Source organism: Pinus tabuliformis, chromosome 3_2 (assembly GCF_031772625.1).
Source record: "Pinus tabuliformis cultivar Carrire ecotype Pingquan chromosome 3_2, CPIR1, whole genome shotgun sequence".
Classification (NCBI taxonomy): domain Eukaryota; kingdom Viridiplantae; phylum Streptophyta; class Pinopsida; order Pinales; family Pinaceae; genus Pinus; species Pinus tabuliformis.
Window position 1 is genome coordinate 806,481,742 of NC_142302.1, and position 21,007 is coordinate 806,502,748.

The 21,007-nt window shown below is 36.5% G+C and overlaps 1 pseudogene; it reads right to left on the reverse strand.

The window, feature by feature from the left end:
• Positions 1–11,994, reverse strand: part of LOC149183050 (uncharacterized) — a 54,753-nt pseudogene extending 42,759 nt beyond the window's left edge.
• Between the last annotated feature and the right edge of the window lie 9,013 nt (positions 11,995–21,007).

The window sequence follows — 21,007 nt, forward strand, 5'->3', positions numbered from 1 at the left end:
GGTAGAGAGGGCAAGAGGAGGCTCAATAAACTGTGAGCTAGTCCTCCGCAAACCAGAATTGTCCCCCACAAGACCATTTCTAGCCGCTGGGTGGTCTTGTGCATATATCTCACTTAAGCTCCTTGTTTTCTGATTTATGACAGGGGAAGTTGATTCACTGCTGGAAGCCCGATCTAGGCTTGGATGTGGATCATCATATGCATGCACTGGATTTGTATCTAAAGACTCTGTCTCTACATCTGCATGCTCTACCTCGACATCTGCATGCTCTGTATTTGCATCTGAGTGTACTGAGTCATCATCTCGGTCATGAGGTAGATAAAAGGTGTTTGCATGCAGCAATTTAGGTGCATGCGAGAGACTTTCCTCAAATTGGACACTTCTCTCAATGATGAGCTTGTCTGAAGAGGAAATCAGGAGTTGGTATCCCTTCACACCATCAGGGTATCCAACAAAGATGCACTCAATGCTCTGTGGATCAAGAGCTTTCCTATTTTTAGAGGGGATCCTGACCCATGCTTGGGAGCCGAAAACATGGAAGTGGGTGACCTCGGGTTTAGTGCCGCTCTAAGCCTCAAAGGGGGTCTGATCCTTGGCAGGTCTATGAGGAGATCTATTCTGAATGTAATTAGCACAATTAAGTGCTTCAGCCCATAGCTTATGAGGTAGTGACTTAGCATGCATCATGTAGGAAGCCATCTCTTTGAGAGATCGATTCTTTCTCTGAGCAACTCCGTTCTGCTGCAGAGTGAATGGAACTGTGTGTTGCAACTTTATGCTAGACTCAAGGCAAAGGTTCTGAAGTGCTGTGTTAACATATTCCCCCCATTGTCTATACGGAGGGCTTTGATCTTTCTCTCTGACTGTGTCTCAACTAGTGCTTTGAAATCTTCAAAGTGCGCAAAAACTTCAGATTTGGCCCTAAGAAGATACACCCAAGTATACTGTGAGAAATCATCAATAAATGTAAGCACATACCTTGCTTTGTTAATGGAAGGATGAGGAAAAGGCCCCATGAGATCACTATGGATTAGATCTAGAGGAGAGGATGCTCTGTAGAGTCCTGTCGGTGTCAAACTTTTCTCTAGGATGTTTTCCAAGGACACACCCTTCACAAACTCCTTTGGAGAAACTGATATTTGGCAAGCCTTCCACCATCTCATGCTTACTTAGTTGCTGCATATACTTGTAATTTAAGTGACCAAACCTCTCGTGCCAAAGCCTACTACTATCATCAGCATGCGTAAGCAATAACGAGGATTTAGATTCAATAAATTCAGAAAATGTATACAGTCTAGCTCCATTGTTTACCTCATTGGTTGCAATTTTGGAGTTGTTATGTAGGTCATATATGTTCACTACATCTAGAGTGAATTCCACTCTGTTTCCGGCGTTGGAATGAGTGATCTGATAAACTGAAAGCAGGTTTACCGAAAGTTTTGGAACATGAAGCACATCTTCAAAGCTTCCGTGTAAAAGTTCCACTCTACCTTTTTCGGTGACCTCAATAGGTGAGTCATCTCCCATGAGGATGGGAGGTCCTTTGCATGCATCCAAAGAGGAATAGACTTCCTTTGTAGCAACCATATGATGTGATGCACCAGAATCTATAATCCATGCATCAGGGGAAGAGTTAATTGCAACTAAAGCATGAAAATTGTTACCTTTCCCGTGTGGCGGATCCTTAGTTTTCTTCTTGGCGCCCTGAGGGATGTGGTCCCCAAGGTTGTGCTTCTGAAGGATTTCTGCCATTTGGTCAATTTGTTTCTTCATGTAAGAGGATTTCGGATGGAATCCTCATTGATAGTAGGTGTATTTTTCTGCTTTCTTCCCTTTCTCATTTCTGGAGTCGGAGGAGTCATTGAAGGGCTTGGTGTACCCTTCCTCCTTTGGATGGGAATGCGCTTTTCCCTTGTCTTTTTGCTGCTGATTTTTCTTATTTGAATTAGATCTATGATTTTATTGTGGTTGCCATCATGCACAGCAAGTGCATGCGCTTTTGGAGGTTTGATTTTGCCCATGACAATGAGTTTATCTTGCTCAAAAGTGAGGGACTCCATGAACTCTTTGAGAGACGGCATAGTGTAGGGTTTACCTATTGCGAGCCTTACTGAATGAAATGTAGACACAAAGACGGAGTATTCTGGTCCGAGCTTTGACATAATAGAGAGAACTTAGCGACTCTCCTCCTTGGATTTGTCAATTCCACAACCCTTGAGTTGCAGCAATAGATCATTATATTTGGTGAAGAAGTCTTGAATTCTGTCATAGTTCTGTGGATCCAATGAGAGCAGCTCCACTTCGAGCAGATGTCCTTTCATCTCATCTTGTTTCCCGTAGAGTTCTTCAACCTTTTTCCAAATCTCATTGGGAGTACTGCAGGCAGATAAATGAAATTGCAACTCTGGGGAGATGCACATGCATATGGATCCATGGGCTTCATCCATGCGGTTGAGGTACTTGGATTTCTCTATGGTTGAAGTGGGTTCCACTTCTGCAGCCATGGTAATCCTGTACAACCCTTTCTGATGAAGGTATTGAGCCATTTGGTCCTTCCATTCGTGATAATTGTACGGTGTTAGGATTGATGCTTTGGGAAACTCCATTTTTCTGTCGATCTTCGATCTCCAAGTTGTAATACCTGCAAAATAAAGTACTAGTGTGCCTTTCTTTTCTAACACCCCGTGGGCTCTGATACCATGTAAATGTGTTATAAAACCTGCACAGATGAATCTAGCTAGTAAAGGTTGAACACACAGCTTTGCAGATCGAAAACACTAAAAGAAAATCGAAAGAACTAAAATAATTATTGATATAGAAAATAGGTTACAATGCTCATGATATAACATCACTGGGTGAAGATCCCAAGGTAATGCGCCATAGTGGTGATCAATGAGAGGACTTGATACCTACAGCAAGTTCCGGAGAGAACTAGCCTGAAAGGAGCAAATCAGGGAGTAGATCATGCAGAAAGGATCTTGCATGTAGTGATCAATGAGAGGACTCGACACCTACAGCAAGTTCCGGAGAGAACTAGCCAGTTGCGGAGCAAAAGGGGGAGCAAATCAAGGAGCAAATCATGCAGAAAGGATCTTGCATGTAGTCTCATGCATGCATGGACAGTCAAAGATGCTAATCTGGGGAAGATTCCAATGTTGAAGCCTTGCATGTCAGTGAATGCTCTAACTAAGTGTCCGCATGTGCCAATAATGAAGGTCCTAGGTGTGTAGTACCTCCAACACTATGATCTGTGTCTTCCCTGCATCTGACGAGTGATGATTTTTCTCTCTTCTGCGGCTTGGGAAATCACTTGCATATATATATAAAAAAAGACACTGGTTTGCATGGGTAGTTGCAGAGCTATAAAAGGAAAATAACTTGCATGTATAGCTCAAAAAGACAAGTGACGTTTTTTAACTGAACTAGAGTTAACATCAGTTTGGACAAGAAATCCAGAAAGTGAACTTCATCTAACGAGTGATGATTTTTCTCTCCTCTACGGCTTAAATCCCTAGGAAATCACTTGCATGTATAGATCGAAAAGGAAACTGGTTTGCATTGGTAGCTGCAGAGCTATAAAAGGAAAATAACTTGCATGTATATCTCGAAAAGACACCTGCATTTAACATGAGTTTGGATACGAAATCTAGAAACATAGCTATTATAAACGACCCGTTTTGCAAGAAACGAGTTTATGGCCTCTCTAAACGAAAACGGCTTATAAGACGGCATTTTCCACGTCGTCTGATTTTTAGAACGGTTTCTCCGAGAAATGAAGCCCATCGTCCCATTTCTGGTAACTAGGCTCAGTACTCCATACGAAATTAAATGCATACTTTCCTTCGATTTGTTTTGTTGTTTGGAGTTAAAGGAAGCAACGATCGATTGTATCTATCATACACCCGAAGTTACGCATTTTGCAATTTGTGGCAGTTGAAATATATCATGGTTTCCAAGCGTCAAAGGACTCGAAGTTTGGAGGTTTCTATGGAGAAAACGATTGTAGACTTGCATCTAAAACTGCAAGACACGCTGTGATGATGTGATCACAACGGATTACCAGTGCATTCCCGTCCTCCAATGCTTTAGAACAACTTGCAGTCCTTTCCCTTTTGTGAAGAATGATAGGCAGCCAAGATGGGCTACCTATCGTAATTCGTTCACAAGCCCTAACGCACAGCTCGAGTCAACACCGAGGTTTGGGTAGTTTTGTGACCATATGTTACCTATTTTTTCATAATGTCGCAGATCTATGGTTTCATCATTCTCTGAAATAAATTCTGGACAAAAACTTGTGCGAATTTTGAGATAGAGGATATTTTTCATAGACAGCAATCTCATTCCAATTTAAATCTATGGATATGGCATTGTTCATATACAATATTGCTCTATACTGATCAGCGACGAAATCAATCTTATCGTCATCGCTTTCCCAATTGTGAATTCATCTTAATGCAGTCAGTGCCCGTTTAGTGCTAATACGTTGGTGTTGTTAATGGTGATACCCACGTTCTTGGAGTATTTGTGGATGAAGCTACTTGTAAGCCCTGGGTGACTTTGACAAAACAAATGCCCTTCAATTATTGCTTCATAGCCAAAAGTCATTGAATTGTAGAATAGATTTTGTACGGAGCTCTACCCTTTCCAGTCAAAATTGTTCCGCCAACCAAAATAAAAATTATAATAGTAATAGTATCGAGGGAAGTGCGGAGCTAATGAGTGAAGTGGTAAAATAAGCGCCGACTCGTTGGTGACGCAGTGGTTTAACTAGGTAATTTTTTGGTTATTGGCAAAAAAAAATTAACAGATTTTGTTCAATATTTGATTAAAAATTAGTGAAAGTATAATTGAAGTGGTAAAATAAGCGCCGACTCGTTGGTGACGCAGTGGTTTAACTAGGTAATTTTTTTGGTTATTGGCAAAAAAAAATTAACAGATTTTGTTCAATATTTGATTAAAAATTAGTGAAAGTATAATTTTGTGTTAATAACTTTGCAAAACATACTCGTAATGTAAAAAAAAATTAAGTTAAATTACTCACAGCTTCAAAGATTTTGTACACAAAGCCTTAGCTCAAAGAGTTAAAATAATCAATAATATATTGTAGGTTTCAATAGAAGTGAATTAATAGACTCTGTCTTATTGCATTCAACTATCATTCTAAGAGTGGATTAGAGTGTAGGTTGCATTGTGACAATATTTATTTTACATGATTTTGTAAATCTAATAATGGTTTCATTTGTGTGCTCAAGTGGTATTTCGCATCGCTAACTTCGGGAAAAATGAATCTAATTGGCTAATCCATTTCAAGGTTGGTTTTTTCTTTTCATCTTGATTTGATACAATAAACTTCATTCGCCTTTGATTGGAGAAATGATTAGTTATATGTGCAAAAGCTTTCATGATCTCCCACCGTGTGATGTTCAATATCTTCCGGTTGTTCAAGGACAAGGAGGAGGAGTTGAGGTTCACGTTGACTCAACCAGTGTCGAGCATAGTGTTGAAGATTGAAGAGATAGCGAGGTTGTTCTAGCTTAGTGTTAAGAAGTTGATGTACTGTAAGGTAAAGCTTCAGGGATCAGAGTAGGGATAGAAGGGGCATCTTTGCATTGTGAAGAGTAATTTCCAACTCCAAGGTAAGTTCTCTCTTCAATAGTGTGTGGAGCTTTTCTCTTCAGTAGTTTGTATAACTTTCCACACAAGAAAAGTGAAAAGCTCCACACAAGAAAAGCCCCACGTGAGGTATTATAATGAACCCTTTTGTGCGACAACAAAAGACCCATTTTGAAAATTATAAGATATCTACGTGGACTGGTTACTCCATTACTTATGAATTGATCCCGCAAATAAATGACAGATTAATTGGTGATGCAGTGGTTTAACTAGGTAACTTTTTTCTTTTTTGGTAAAATAATATCGAGTTGTCTTTAGTGTGACTTTTTGGAAGCTTTTCTAGTGGGCTTTTTTGGTCTAATTTCTCTAAAATCTGGGAGGAATTTATTGAAATCACAATCTTGGTGGATAACCCTTACACAATTGAAGTGCCCTATGGGTTTTTCAGGGTGTTGAATCCATAAATACAATCCAAAAACCAGTTTAAATAACACAAATCAAGATTTCACCTCAAATTGTTCTGCTAGATTCTAGCATTGAAAAGTTCAAAAAGTTGCACTAAAGACAACTCCAAAAAAATTTCTAGAATTTGTTCAATATTTGATTAAAAATTACTAAAAGTGTAATTTTAAGTTATGAATTTTGCAAAATGTACCCGCAAATTATTTTTAGTTAAATTACTAAGAGCTTCAAATATTTTGTAGAAAAAGCCTTAGCTAGAAGAGTTAGAATTTTCAACAATATATTGCAGATTTCAATTTAAGAAAATTAATAAACTCATTTCCTATCACATCCAGGTGCCATCATAAGAGTGGATTATAGTGTAGGTTGCATTGTGAGAGCATTTATTGCACATGAGCCAAATCATGATTTTCCAAAACCAACAATGGTTTTGCTTGTGTGCTCGAGAGTATATCCCATCGCTAACTTGGGGAAAACTGAATCTGATTGGTTGATCCTTCAAAGATGGTTTTTCCTTTTCACCTTCCTTTTCACCTTGACTAGTGGAGGGACGCAATTACCTGTGCACCTTCCCATCCACGTTGGAAATTGACGTGGACCCTACTAGATTTTATGTATGACAGGTGTCCATCATACGCATCCACGCATTGCGACTGGTGGGAGTTCTTAATATTTGAAATTTCGATGGGTTTATTGTAGGCGGTTTGTTTGATGTGTTTCATGTCATGTGTTATCTTTTCCAGGCCCGATGTGTGGGCATTTAGTCCACCAATGATGGCCTGTTTCAGCTCCAATTCCTATTTTCCTCATCCACCAATGCTGAGATGAGGTGCCGACAATGTTGTTTGCACAAGTGTGTTTTCGATTTGTGGTTTTGTCTTTGTCTATTCACCTAGTCTGCCATTGTAAAGCTGCTGAGTTGGCATTGTTGTTTGAAGATGTTGGTGTTGGGTTTATTGTTTCTCCTTTGTCTATTCACCTGGTCCGCCATTGTAATGTTGCTCAGCCGACATTGTTGTTTACATAGGTTGGTTTTGGGTTTACGGTTTCGTCTTTGTATGTTCACCTTGTCCGTGGCGGTTCTGTGGTTGTCCATTGGGCGCTTTTCCTTGTTTTTGAAGGATCTAGTGGGAGATTCCAGCAAGTTCGATGGTCGACATGTAGGTCGGTGGTCAACTGGTGAATTTCTATGGGTTTTTGGCAAAATTGGCTGCAATTTTTGTGTTTATTGTTCACTTTTCTCTGTTTTTGTTGCAGGTAATACGTATCGCGTACATTGAAAAGGTATGGTGACGTTTGGGTTGACATTTGGATGTGGTGGTGACTTTTGCGATTCTTCAGTACGATTCTAAATCCTACCAACTAGCGACTTTGTGTTTTTAACACTTTAATATGCTGTTGGGAATTTAGCTTTGTTTGCATTTTTGTGTTTATCAAAACTTGATTTTTCTATTTTTCATAGTTGTTTGTTGTTTGTTGACTTGGGTTTTGCATTTTGTTGCAGGGTTATTGGGTTTGGGTCTTGTTGTGACCTCTATTGTCACCAAATCAAAATTGGAGCATTGGGATTTAATGGGTTATTGTAGTTTGTTTGGAGGGCTATTGGGTTTGGGACTTGTTGTTCCCTCTACTATCATTGAATCAAAATTGGGGCTTTGGGATTTAAGGGGTTATTGCATTTTCTTGAGACTTTGATTTAGCCTTCACATTTGAAGGATTGTACTTGTTTTTAATTATTTGTCCGAGGTGAATAATTTCTCATAACTTAAGTTAGATTTGTTATTGTTCTTATGTCCCATGTTATTTTTGCAGACCAGTGTTATCAATCGAAACTGATTGAATATTTATATGGAAAAATTATGTACTTGTTCTTGATTCTTTGATTGATGTAAATAACTACTCAGAGTTTGAATTCAATTTTCTCCTTTTGTTGTTCATTTGGAATCCACCACAGACATCAGATAACAATTGCGATGTTTAACAATCGCTCAAGTTATACTATTTCATGGCACGAAATTTATCGATTATGTAATTATGTGTAGAGCTATGCACATCTTTGCGCACCAATGTTAGCAATGGAAACTGATTTAATATTTATATGGAATGATTATGTACTTGTTCTTGATTCTCTATTTGATGTAAATAACTACTTAAAGATTGAATTTAATTTTCTCCTTTCGTTGTTCATTTGGAATCCACCATAGGCATCAGTGAACAATTGTGATGCTTAACGATCACTCAAGTTATGCTATGTCATGGCACAAAATTTATTGATTATGTAATTGTCTTGTAGAGCTATGCACATCTTTACTGTCTTACTGATATTTGTAATACATGTCGAAATGATTCTATTGTTGTTCTATAGATATGTTCATATATGACTACCGCATAATCTTCAATTCGCTTTCCAATTTTGTAATTCTCTCAGTGTATACGCGATATGACTTATTGCTAATATGGAAATGTTTAATGGAAGTGGGAAATGTTTAATAGAACACCAGTCCTCAATCCCTAAGTCCATTCATAGTGTTTATCATGCCAATTCATTTATCAATTTATATGTTTTAGTAAAGGAACTGATGGTGAGTTTAAGACTCCCACCACTTTAAATGAAACCCGCCTTTTCTGGTAATTAATCTATGTTTGTCTATTCACTTGGTTACATTACTAGCTAAAGTTTAAGCGATATAGGTGCCTACACTCCTGGTATATTGTTACAATTTGATCATTACTGGTTTAAATAGTTTCCTCCTATCTTCGAGAAGAGACATGCAGGATTTACTTTCAGGTTTTCCTGCTAAATGCTTGTCCTAGAGTTTTTATGCTTTCTTTTTGCAAGTACATATCCTAGATGTGATGTTATAGATTGACATGTATTTTTTTTTCCTCAAAATGAGTTATTTTTAATTGTTGCTAATATCTCTATAACACCTTTTTAAATATTAATGTGAAAAATATTTTTTTTTCAAGTTTTTAATTGGTCTTGGCACTGCTTTAAAACTTTTGACTATGATTTCTATGTTGTTAACTAAGTTATGTAGTGTTTGTGAATGCAATGGTAGTTCATTTCTTCTTGTGTAGAGTAGGATTTCTATTGTTATAGTTTGTTGTCTTTGAAGTAAGGTTCGTTTTGGCGACACTCAGAGTGGATGGCAGTGCATTCTGAAAGGGTATTGATTTGGGATTTAAGGTGTTATTATAGTTTGATCCAAAGCTATTTTGTGCATTGGTTTTCCAATCTAGAATTTGTCAAGACTCACACTTTATTGGGCTTGATTTGGGATGGGAAAAGTTCATTTAATTATTTTCTTGGCTTGTTGATGCATTATTTGGCTTAGTTTAGTAGAATTTAGTTTGGTTTTCATCCTTAGTTTGACATTAGAAGAGATGAGAATATTTCCCAAGTCAACTATTGATATCTTCTTCAATAGTATTATGGCTTGATTGCCTATCTTAATTTTTCAAGCGCAAATTACCATAACAAAAAACATATTTTTACAAGTACAAATCCTAGATGTGATGTTCTGGATTGGCATGTATTTTTTTCCTCAAAATGAGCTATTTCTAATTGTTGCTAATATATCTGTAACACCTATTTAAATATTAATCTGAAAACTATTTTGCTTTCAAGTTTGCAATTGGTCTTGGCACCGCTTTAAAACTTTTGACTGTCATTTCTGCGTTGTTACTTGAGTTATGTAGTGTTTGTTTATGCAGTGGTAATAATCCATTTCCTTCATATTGTGTCTGCTTTTTCTTATTCATTTCTTCTTGTGTAGAGCAGGATTTCTATTGTTATAGTTTGTTGTATTTCAAGTAAGGTTAGTTTTGATGGCACTCAAAGTGTATGACAATGCATTCTGAATGGGTTTTTATTTGGGATTTAAGGGGTATTGTAGTTTGATCTAGAGCTAATTTGTGCATTGGTTTTCCAATATAGAATGTGTGAAGGCTAACACTTTCTTGGGCTTGATTTGTGATGGAAAATGTTCATTTAATTATTCTCTTGGCTTGTTGATGCATTATTTGGCTCAGTTTAGTAAAAGTTGGTTTGGTTTTCATCCTTAGTTTGACATTAGAAGCAATGAGAATATTGCCCAAGTCAACTATTGATATCCTTCAACAGTGTGATGGCTTGATTGCCTCTATTAAATTTTCAAGTGCAAATTACCATAAATAAATAAAAAAAACATATTTTTGCAAGTACAGATCCCAGATGTGATGTTATGGATTGACATGTATTTTTTTTCCTCAAAATGAGTTATTTCTAATTATTGTTAATATCTTTGTAACACATTTTTAAATATTAATGTGAAAACTATTTTGCGTTCAAGTTTGTAATCAGCCTTGGCGTTTCTTTAAAACTTTTGATTGTCATTTCTATGTTGTTAGCTGAGTTATGTAGTGTTGTGAATGTGGTGGTAATAATCGATTTCCTTTAACTTGTGTCTACTTTTTTTTATTCATTTCTTCTTGTCTAGAGCAGGATTTTTGCTGTTATAAAATGTTGTCTTTGAAGTAAGCTTCTTTTTGAAGCATAATAGAAGCTATTATTTTCATTCTCATGCCACTGTGTTAGAATTCTCCATTATAATAGACTATAGATGTTCCTTCTAAGATCGATTTTGGTTACAATGTCATATAGGGTATGAAATAAATCAACCTAGAATATAAGCCAAAATCTTCCTGTGACAAGAAAAAGAGACAGTCGATCAAAAATCCACATCATAATGTGGTTACAACCAAAAACATATGAAACCCCTATTCTTTATTGCCTTCAAAATCTTCAATGCCAAAACTCCCTCAGTTGCCTGCTTGAGCCAAGTAGGTTGGCATACCTTAAAAGGGTTGATTAGGATGTGGTTGATTGCTTCCATATAGTTGAGTCTAGTTTTCCCCTTCCAACCATGGAGGAATTTAGTACCCATAGCTCAAATTTAAGCTACTAACCCCTACATTAAGTGGAGGTGTGTGATGATCATATATAGAATTGACACCCCCTCTGGTAGGAATAAGGCAAGTGGGTAAACCCACATTTTGATAGTGAGGCACTTGAATTTTTATGAGGTCTTGGAATAATGGTGTATTATCTACAATATTGTCCAATGTGTTTGACATAATCTTGGTTTCATCAGCTCTGCTTGTATCAGTTTCAACCATATCAGTCATCCCTTGTTATTTTTCAAGAATTTGTTTGGCCTGTATTGCTTCCTCTTCATGTCCCTTCTTTAGTTTTTTTTGGTCCTTCTCTTACCTTGATTTATCTCTTTCAAGCCTTTCATCTACTCGACGTTGTGCTGCAACAATCCTTGCTGTCTTCTTCTCCTTAGCTATATCCTTCTTTTTCTGTTTTAATTCCTAAATTTCAAATTTCTTTTTTTTCAAGATCAACTAATAGGTTTATATAGTCTTCTGAGGTGAGTAACTGTGAACTTCGGCCCAAACAAATACTACCTAGTGTTCCTTTATTTTTTTTCATTGACTAAGTAATTTCTCCACACCTCCCAGCTACATGCCATTGCTTGGCACTTTCCTTTCAGTATCCGAGACAACTGATTGAACTATATTGTTATCTTCATCTGATGCCTCATTATGTGCTTCATATTCTTCCATTGACCAATTGTCCACAAAAAAATGAACAATTTCATTTTTCAATTCTGCTAGTTGTGAAGGCATGTTCATGCTTTGTTCATTGGTTCTTGAGACACTATGTTCGTTCAAATTAGTCATGGCTTGTGTCAACCATGATGGTGGGGTTACTTGTCTTGGAAATTTCAATTGGCCACTATTGATTCCTAGTGCAATACCAACAATGCCATTTTCAAATACATCTTCATTTTCAACTGCATGTTCAATAATGTCATTAAGAATATCAATAGCAGAAGTTACATGTGATTGAGTTGGTAGAAATACCTCCATGTTACTATCAATTTGATCATGATTATATTGTGTTTCACATAGATGTTCATCATCATCAACATATAAGTGTCCTTGAGAGAGGGAAATCATATTACCAACTGCAACCACATCATCATGTTCATCTACTTCTTCTTGCACTTCAACACTTGCTTGGACATGCCCTTCTTCCTGACCATCCACATGAAACGCATAGCTACAACCAATATCATGCATAAGAGCATCATAATTCAGTGGGAAGATTCCTATCCTCCTAAATCCAACCTTGATATTTGATGGTGTCAGAACACTTTTAAACCCTTTACTTGCAAGCTCTGCTAGCTCAAACCTTTTCACCTCAACCCGTGGATTATTTGCCATCCATGCAACACGCTCTAACCTGAAATAGTTCTTGAAAGGGACAAACACACTAACATCAAGGGGTTGCAATCTGTGAGTTGTATCTACAGGTAATGTTAATAGGTCGATGACCAAAGTATTTTCTTCCTCAATTGTTTGTACAACAATGTGGCTTCCATGGCCATCTAATATCAATAGGTGTATGTTATTAGGTGAGACACCAACTGATATAGATGCAGCAAAGTGACAAAGCCAATTTAAAAAACAATCTTTAGTCATCCATGCACGGGGATGTGCAACTATGCATGCACTTGGTTCACAATTTTGTATACATTTTTTTAGTTGATTTTTACCTTTGAAGCACCAATTGCATTGACACAACATAAAATAGTTATCCACTCTTTTCTCTTAGGTAAAATATTTGGCACGTTTCGGCTGCCTCTATTGGAAACTACTGTCATGCCACAATTCCTTCCTTCTTGTAAAATTGTTTCATCACAGTTCCATATATGGTTTGCACCATAAGAATGTTTATCGTATGCACTAGAAAGAGTGTCACAGAACTTACATACAGCGACAAGGCACAAATTTAATGCTTGGTCTATGTCAAGGCCTTCAAATGTATGCAATACAAGGTCTGAATGCCATTTTTGAAACCCAAACCACCATGATTTACTAGGAAACCCATCTTTGAATGGGTTTGGCCTCCCTTGATAGATTTGAGCAACTATGAATTTGAGTTGTATCAACTCTAGCCCATTTGGGCCATCTGTTTACACCACTCAACCACCTTGGTCTCCTCTTCTTCAGTCATAATTGTAGCATTCCTGCTATGTTTTGTATGAGTGAGCCCATTTATCCATTAATGTATTGATGAGGGAGGAATACCATATCCTTTTGCAGATGCCCGAACTAAATATCCATTAAACTTGATGTCGTCAATTGTATCTAAAATTTCTTCTTTTTTACAACCTCTTATACCACTAATATTTTTAGTTGAACTTTCCCCTTAGATTGTGGTTGGCGGTGGCTTTGTGGGTGGCGGTGTGACAAAATCAACTTCAATCGCATGGTCATCCTCAACAACATTGCTTGGAGCATTGTTGTCATTCACATCACTTGTCATGTCCTCATCTGATCAAGGGCATCATAGCTAGGCACCCCTGGTCACTCTCCTACCACTTCTCCTTGTACAAGAAAAATAACCAACCCTTGCCATAGATGCAACTACTGCAAAATTATTGCATGCATTTTGTTAAGAATAATTGAAAATAATGCTTTAATACAAGCCAAAAATAGTTTTTTCTTTATTACAGACAATTATCAACATGTATGTTAATTAAGAGATTTTCATGCATATACCTTTTTGAAAATATCCTTGAAAAATCAAATTAAATGAAGGAATTTGTTGTATGTCTTCAAATATATCAATGATTGTAGTTTTGATAGCTTGTTTTTACACTTATAATACCATGATTGTATTTGTACTTGGAAAGGTACTATTAGTGTGTTGAAATTGACCAGGAATTGGTTGTATGTCTTCAATTATATCAATATATGTTTTGGATAAAATGTTTTATGCATTATAGGAGGAATTTCAACTAAACAAAGTGATCTTTCTGGTTAATATGTTGATATGGTTTAGTTCTTTTTTATAAACTGTTATTTGACTTAAATTGTTTAGCCTCATGTTTGTCAATATTGTTTAGTTTCATGACAGTCAATAGAAGCTCAATAGAAGCTCTATAGGGAATGGTTCTGAGTTTGTCAATATTGTTGTTATTCCTATAGATAACACTCTTCAGACATGAAGGAAGCTCTAGGAGGAATTTCAACTAAAAAAAGTGACACCTAGTTCCTTTTCTGGTTAAGATGTTGATTTGGTAGTTATTGTTGTTTGAATTAATTTGTTTAGCCTCATGTTTGTCATTATTGTTATTCATAATCATCACAATCTCTAGGCATGGAGGAATGTGTAGGATTGCCTTGCTAAAGGAATTTAGTAGCTCAACTGCATGTTCTAGACTTGCCTTAGTAATGGTTAGTGATTCTCCTATTGTGGCAATGGTTCTGATTTTGTCAAATTTATTGTGGGAATGGTTATGAGTTTGTCAACTTTATTGTCGGAATGGTTTTGAGTTTGTCAATACTAGTATTCCTATAGATAAGGCATTGATCTAGTCTAGTTGTTATTGTTTTCCATTAAATTATTTAGCCTCATGTTTGTCAATATTGTTATTGCAAATCTTCACAACCTCCAGGCATGGAAGAAGTTGTAAGTGCCCTATCTTCCACACTAGCAATCGACATGGACTCCACATAGTGAACTGTATGACACATGTCCTTTATACGCTACCACTTGTCACGGTTGGTGGGAGTTATAAAGTTTTTCATTAAGTGAGGGCCTAGGGTTTCTTCTAACCAATTTTCTTTAATGTATTTCCCAACCTGTGTTATATTGTCTGAGCTTGGTGTGTGGGCATTTCGCTATTGTGGGAATGGTTATGAGTTTGTCAAATTTATTGTGGGAATGGTTTTGTGTTTGTTAAATTTATTGTGGGAATAGTTCTAACTTTTTCAACTTTATTGTCAAAATGGTTCCAATTTTGTCAATACTGGTATTCCTATAGATAAGATGTTGATCTGGTCTAGTTACTATTGTTTTTCATTGAATTATTTAGCCTCGTGTTTGTAAATATTGTTATTGTTAATCATCACAACCTCTAGGCATGGAGGAAGTTGTAGGTTTCCCTTGCTACAGGAATTTAGTAGCTACATAAAATCTCTAGGCTTGCCTTAGTAATGGTTAGTGATTCTCCTATTGTGGGAATGGTTCGAAGTTTTTCAAATTTATTGTGGGAATGGTTATGATCTTTTCAATACTCTTATTCCTATAGATAACACTCTTCAGGCATGAAGGAAGCTCTAGGAGGAATTTCAACTAAAATAAGTGACACTTGGTTCCTTTTCTGGTTAAGATGTTGTTCTAGTCTAGTTATTATTGTTTGAATTAAATTAAATCCTTAAATATTGAAAATTGTAAAGTCTTTATTTAAAGTTTGAGAAGGTTGGAGACACTCATAGACATCCTAGGTTTGGATTGGGAAGACATGATACTTTTGAAATTTGTTTGGCTACCGAGGGTAGCCTTAACTGTGTTCTTGGACCAAGTTATAAAGTGCATTGACTAATTGTTGTTTGAATTAAATTAAATCCTTAAACATTGAAAACTCTAAAGTCTCGATTTAAAGTCTGACAAGGTTGAAGACACTCACAGACATCCTAGGTTTGGATTGGGAAGACATGGTAATTTTCCAAGTTCTTTGGATGCTGAGGGAAACCTTAGCTATGTTCTTGGACCTAGTTATAAACTGCACCGCCTTATTATTTTTTGAATTAAATTAAATCCTTAAATAATGAAAACTGTGAAGCCTCCATTAAATTCTAACAAGGTTGGAGACACTCACAAGCATCCTAGGTTTGGATTAGGAAGACATGGTAATTTTGCAAGTTCTTTGGTTGTTAAGGGTAGCCTTAGTTGTGATCTTAGACCTAGTTATAAAGTGCACTGCACTATTGTTGTTTGAATTAAATTAAATCCTTAAATATTGAAAACTATAAAGTCTCCAGTTAAAGTCTTACAAGGTTGGAGACACTCATAGACATCCTAGGTTTGGATTGGGAAGACATGGTAATTTTGCAAGTTCTTTGGCTACTAACGATAGCCTTAGTTGTGTTTTTGGACTGAGTTGTAAAGTGAATTTCCTTATAAAGTGCACTTCTTTATTGTTGTTTGAATTAAATTAAATCTTTAAATCTTGAAAAATGTAAAGTCTCCATTTAAAGTATCACAGAGTTGGAGACACTCATAGACATCCTAGGTTTGGATTGGGAAGACATGGTAATTTTGCAAGTTATTTAGCTACCAAGGGTAGCCTTAGCTGTGTTCTTGGACCTAGTTATAAAGTGAACTATCTTATTGTTGTTTGAATTAAATTAAATCCTTAAATCTTGAAAATTGTAAAGTCTCCATTTAAAGTCTGACAAGGTTGGAGACACTCACAAACATCCTAGGTTTGGATTGGGAAGACATGGTAATTTTGCAAGTTCTTTGGCTGTTGAGGGTAGCCTTAGTTGTGTTCTTGGACCTAGTTATAAATTGCACTATGAATAGATGGTAGCCAAAAAGAATTAGTAAGGAAAAATTGCCAAAAAATTTCACTCCCATTAGACTTGATCTCTCATTAATGGGTTGAAGGAAAAGACATAATGGTCAGTTGAATATTTTGATGTTAATTTGCTTGCTCATGTTTTTGAAGAACATCGCAGTGACAAGCTTATTATACTTCATTTCCATTGGAAGATGTCATAGTTGATGAAGGGAAGGAAAATGTGGGTTTAAGCAAATCTGAAAGAAATATGAAGTATCTTGAGCATTTGAATCCTAAGTATAAAGGAGTTTCTATATCTATTTTTTTCATTCCAAATTTGTCCTGATATTTTTGTCATTCCAAGTTTGTCAGTGATAGTTAATTGATCATATTAGACAGGTTGGTGAGGTCCGCTTTCCATAACAATGGATCCTGATTTACTGTTTCATCTTCTATATCACATCCTTCTGATGCTCCTTGTTTCTATGGCAATATTGCTTTGGTTTGTTGTTTTTTTCATTTTTGAACATATGTATTTGATTTGGTATATGGGATTGTCTATCACATGTTGATTTTTGGATGCCATGACACATATTTTCTCCTTGAAAACTGTGACATGTGGAAGTCTGGTCTCCACAAGTTTTGTGACTTATTTTTTCTCAAGAAAAAAGTTTAATGAAATATTTATTTTCAATAAAAGAAGAAATGAACGCCTGTGGTTTGAGAATTAGAATATGTAGTTGTCAGTTCAATTTAAATTTTATCTGGAATGAATATATTTTGAATTCGAATAATTTTTATCTAGCATGAATATATTGATTAAAGTTTATTTGGCATGAATATATTTTGAATTCAATTTAAGATTCACTTTGATAAATATATTATAGGCTCGGATAAGTGTTTAATCCCTAAACAACCACTATATATATCAACAGATCAGAAAGTAAATTAACATGGTTCCATGGACAGGGCAGGGCCTAGGTAAGTGGAAAATATACAGAGAAAAAGAGAGATTAGACAATGCCCTATGTCTAACCATGGTATAACATTCATTAAAGGAATGTGAGATTTGCAAAACATTGTTGGCTAAAATGGTTTGTGAGTCGAACAAGGCCAATATCTGTTGGATTTGTGATGTGAAGGTCATGTAGTTGCTCTTAAATTGTAGCTACAAGCCTCATTTTCAAACTAATTCTGATTGAAGAACTAGTTTTGATGACATTGTTTTGGCTTTGGGATGAATGTGTAGAATTTTAGATGAAGTCTTGCTTAGAATTTGTACTGTAGAAAAGGGTTGATGTTCAACAATAAACGGGTTATGTTCTTTTTCATATGTAAGTAGCCATACTGGCCAATACTTTGCATTATGGTTGTGTCATATTTTCCAGTCAACTTGAAAATGATTCAGAATATAGAAAAATAGAAAAAATATATATGTTCATGAAAATAAAACTATAAGAAAACTGTGTTGTAGTTGAATTAGATAACATCAATATACTGTCTAATGTTCTATGATGGTTTGTCTCCAGGGCTGATGAATATTTTGAATGTTAAACATGCAACTTCAGTGGTGGTTGAACTTCTTTTATACTTTTTTGCACTTGAATTTAATTGGTGGCAAGGATGGACATGGATTGCAATGGCTTCATTTTGAATGTGTGATGTAGATTGATTTGGATGTGATTCAACAACTGAGAATTTGTTTTTTGTTGATCCATGTGCTTTGATCTATTTTAATGGGAAATAGAATGGGTTGGGTGTAATTTATTGAACACGGTGGATTTAAATGTTGAATAAAACAGCAATTATGGTTGACATACATTCACTTTTATTATGTGCAGGTATGGACATGCATTTGGGATACTTTTGTAGCGGCTACAACTACCCTCCAAAATTTTGCCTTCGCTTTGTTTTGGAGCCTCCCTCCTTAAATCTTAGCAGCTTGTCTTGCACTGCTTAGGTACTTGTGTTTTCATTTGAATTTATCTTTCACTTTACAAATTTTGTTCACTTACTTTCTTTATTGTCTAACCACAAGTTGACCCCCGTGACTTGGTTGCCTCTGGTTCTTGCACTGCCTTGGAAAACTATGTAGTCCTAGAGGGAAGACAACCTTTCTCTCATGAATTATGGAGTGCAGTCCAGGAGTGGGCCTTACTCTCAAGAATTGCGTAGTGACACCCAACAATGAGCTTCAACACCAATATTGCGTAGACCCAGCTGGAAGCTTGTCTTTGGTTGGGAAACTGCGCAAAGAAGCCTAAGCCAGCAAGTGAGCCTTTAGCTCCAGAATTACACAGATCCAACTGACAGTCTACCTTCAGCTTGGAAATTGCGTAGAGCTTGAGAGGAAAAGCATACCTGGGAAGTAGGCATCCATTATTAGTTTCCTAAAGGTGACACATTTCCATCGTTAGAAGTTTCTAGCAAGTGTCGTTATTGTCCTTGATCTCAAGCATATGCTTCATGAACTCCATTTGCTCAAATATATGTAATGGATGTGTCTAGAGCTCACTTATGCATTCGATCATAAAGCTCTAGCCTCCCTAGGAGATCAAGGAGCCTTTAGAGCATCATCATCATTTTTCAGGGTGAGTTTTTCTTTTATCGCATTATGTTGCTTTTTCTGTTGCTTTTCCTTGTTTAGCTTGTGAGAGTGTTGCTTCACTCATTTTCTTGAATGACCATTGGAGTTTTGACTTTTTTTAGCTTGTAGAGTGTTGTTTTAAGTTATGCATTGCCTTCCCCAAGTGTTGCATGAGTTTGCCTATTTTTCCACTAACAGTCATCGTTGCGGCAACTCTCTTCATGTGCTTTGTGTTCCTTCAGTTTGATCCATTGTTGCACTTGTTTTACATCCATTCATATACATGATGAGCCTCATCATTGGGTAATCATATGGGCCTTAATCCACCTCCTAGCTTAGTGAAACAAACTCTTCTCATAACTTATTACATGTTTTGATTATATTTTTTTTTAATGAGATGAGTTAAAGTGAGATATTATTCCTACAGAACTAATATGAATTGAATGCAGGTTTGGAAGAGAAAATCAAGGAATTTTGGCGAGACTAAGGTTTGAAACTCGAATGAGACAAGGGAGAGAGATTGTAGGAGGTAAATCCTCCTCATTTACTCCTCCCCCATTCAAATATTCCTCCATTAATCCCACCAGATCATAGTGCAAGAAGCTAAGTCATGAAGATAAGAAGGCAGCCGAGCAAGTGATAAAAAAGAGTTAGTTCATCTTGACTTTAGGAGCCAAGCCTCCCTAAATTTAAGGAAGTTGTTGGGGACTTTAGTTCTATAAGTAGAGAGGCCTAGAGCCTCATTAGGATTCGAATTTTTGTTGTTAAAACTGTAGTTATTTTCGAGCTCCAGACTTGTGGAAGACTTTGATGTAATTTTCTATTTTGGTAATAAGAATGAGCTTTTTCTTGATCCAGTACTGAGTTAACTTAGAGGGTTGAAGCTCTTGGGTTAGGGCCAAACCCTAGCAGCAAAGGCTCCTCTTCTTGTATCTGTATGCTTAGCTTAGTTTCATAGATTCATGGTTAAACTGTCTTTAGAAGTATTTCGTTGCAAGTAGTGTAGATTTGTTTAATTATTTAGTAGTTTGCTTCCACTTGTGCCTTACTTCAGTAGCAGGTTAGAAGGGACAAAAGAAGCACCAAAAAGATGTCAGTAGGTGTCCTGGCCTCACTTCTTCCTTCTGGGATCATGATTTGAGGAAAAGACCCTTATGCAGCCCCAAAAAGACAACTTTCCATTTCTTTCATAATATTTAGAGTTTACTGTACTTGGACCAGCATTTGATCAAGTAGGATTTCATTTCCATCTCTTCTATCTTCATTCTTGCAGTAGATCTCATTCATGATTCCATTTTATTCAGAAATTTCCTCATGTATAAGGTAGACAGTTGGTTGATTAGATTATGCTTTTCTAGCTCATGAGAATTCTTCTTGTTTACATGACTTTTTCGAAATTACACATTTTTGATGTAGAGGAGGTGCCTCAGAAGTATAAAGGGATCTCATAGCAAGAAACCACCTTCCAAATTCATCCACCCATACGAATTCCTTATTTTCATCAAGACCTTCACCAATTGCATCATTTTACATAGAAATTCCCTCAAGCATGTTGAGCGAATCCAGCCATCTCCTAAACTTGGTTTTGGGTTTTGAGTGATCCTAGGACTTTTCTCACTCGACTCCACCCATCAACAACCTTCCCTATGACTTCCATCACCTCCAACACCCATAGTTTTTCTCTTCTTGTATCTTGTAGAAATACAGGGAATCCTGTAGGTTTCTAGTACATCACGTAGGTTTTCTTGTAGTGTCTTGCTTTGAGACCAAATTGAGGGAAAACCTCTAGGAAGCCACCCAAGGTCACCCAAGGGTCTCCCAAACCTTCCAACCATCTACTGAACCTTCTAGCCATCCACTAGCATCCCTAAGTCACCTGCCACATCACGAAATGAGATTAGCTTGCACACTTGATTTTTCAAGAAAAGCATAAAAAGAA